The sequence below is a fragment of the Otolemur garnettii genome, unplaced genomic scaffold, assembly GCF_000181295.1.
Source record: "Otolemur garnettii isolate 467f Iridium unplaced genomic scaffold, OtoGar3 scaffold00051, whole genome shotgun sequence".
Lineage (NCBI taxonomy): Eukaryota > Metazoa > Chordata > Mammalia > Primates > Galagidae > Otolemur > Otolemur garnettii.
Genome location: NW_003852446.1, coordinates 12132391 through 12134654, shown reverse-complemented (window position 1 = coordinate 12134654; position 2264 = coordinate 12132391). Strand labels below are relative to the sequence as shown.

The 2264-nt window shown below is 35.8% G+C and overlaps 1 pseudogene; it reads left to right on the top strand.

Moving 5' to 3' along the window:
* Window positions 1–721: 721 nt before the first annotated feature.
* Window positions 722–812, top strand: LOC111726029 (annotated as a pseudogene).
* Window positions 813–2264: the final 1452 nt, after the last annotated feature.

Here is a 2264-nt window from a genome sequence, read left to right as displayed (position 1 = left end):
CAAAGTAAGGGTATATAGCACACTGTCTGGGTGAAAGGCTCAAATACAACTTGAACTGTATGTAAAAATGCAAAAAAATATAACCTAATCATTTTGCCCTCATATTAATCTGAATAAAAAGAAAATATTACTGTATCAACATAGATACTCAAATGCAAATAATTAGGTTCTGTATTGTAATAGGTATTATAACTTAAATCTATAAACACGTCTTGTTCTTTATCACTATTTATTGTTTTATTTATTCCTATCCTAGGGAAGGATGGTATATATTGCAAGTGCTGATTTATTTTCAGGGGATTTGTATGTTCCTTTGAATGACTTTTGGAGTCCTGGACATGCCTTTTCCCTCTAACAGCTTTTTGACTCAGGCTTTTCCTAAAAATTGGCAAGATATTTGGTAATCTCCATATAAAATAATGACTTCTTTCCACTTAAAAAATATGTTCCTGGCTCGGCGCCTATAGCTCAACCGGCTAAGGCGCCAGCCACGTACAACTAAGGTGGCGGGTTCGAATCCCCAGCCCGGACCCGCCAACAACAATGACGGCTGCAACCAAAAAATAGCCGGGCGTTGTGGCGGGCGCCTGTGGTCCCAGCTACTTGGGAGGCGGAGGCAAGAGACTCGCTTGAGCCCAGGAGTTGGAGGTTGCTGTGAGCTGTAATGCCACGGCACTCTACCCAGGGGGACAGCTTGAGGCTCTGTCTCAAAAAAAAAAAAAAAATATGTTCCTTAATAACATACCTAACAGTGTCATTATGATGAAGGGCACAAAATTTGTAGCCTCCCTATGAACAAATACCCTAGTTGTGAAGAAGAAGAAAAAATTATAAAATATATGTGGTGTGTATATGGGTGATCACTGTATAATTCTTTCATCTGTACATTATGTTTGAAAAACTGCCTAATAAAATATTGGACAATTTGAAAAATGTGTTCATAAAAATGACCTAAAAACAGATCATTCCATCTGCATATGGTATTCAAATTTTCCTAAAAGACATAGTTTAACAAAAGAAATATAATATTAAAGAAATAAAAAATCTAGAAGCCATGGCAATACAGCATATTAATATTAAGATTCCTATGATTTTTTAATGAAAATAATTAACATGTGTGCAAATCTATTTATCTGATCAATATTTAATGGATTAGATATGAAGAAGTATGAGAAGAAATTCTTTAAAAAAATTGTTTTCATTTGCCTAAACTTCTCCTAAACCTTGAATGAGAAAGGAGAAAGTTTCCTCATTCATTTTCAGTGGACAGTTGTCTTTTCTCCCTTTTTTATAATATTGTAAGGGAAAAAATTGTATTTTCAAATGTTATAACAAAGAGAATGTGAGAAGATGTATATCCAAGGATTGTAAATTTATCTACTTAATTTTAAGAGATGATATTTATAATGTTATATGTAAAAAGAATACATAATTATTAGAAAAATTCAAATAAAATAGATAATATAAATACAATATATTTTATAGGTTATCATAATAGTCCTGGGATATAAGGTGCTGAAAACATACGTCAATGTTCTTTGAAAGAATTTTGAATGTGATTTTGGCAATTGATATACTTAAATGTCAATTAGTGCATCCCTAAATGAAACTAAAACTGTCATGCCATTTACCAAACCAGTCTACATAGTGGCCTATTTTTATGTTTTTACTGAGTGTTCCAGTTCAAACATTCTGAATAAGTATCAGTGACTCATACCATCATTCTGTATTTTCAATAACACGCAACAAATATCTTTTAAGCACATAGTGAAGGCACTAAGGGATCTGGTGACCTTCTTTGAAAACACCTGAATTTCGGCCAAATGGTACATGTGTATGTTTGGGGAGACAGTAGTGCGTATGTGTGTGTAGTCATTACCACTAGGTGCTGTGCTTTAACTATGGGCTCATTTCCCTTTTTTTTTTTTTTTTTTGGTGGGGCTGGGTTTAAACTGGCCACCTCCGGTATATGGGGCTGGCGCCCTACTCCTTTGAGCCACAGGCACCGCCCCATTTCCCTTTCTTTTGACTGCAAAAACACAAGATACTTTTATTTTTTCTTTTTTTGGACAGAGTCTCAATTGGTCACCGTCGGTAGAGTGCTGCAGCATCTTAGCTCACAGCAACCTCAAACTCTTGGGTTCAGGAGATCCTCTTGCCTCAGCTTCCCAAGTAGTTGGAATTACAGGTGCCTGCCACAACGCCTGGCTATTTTTTAGAGATGGGGTCTTGCTCTTGCTCAGGCTGATCTTGAATTCCTGAGC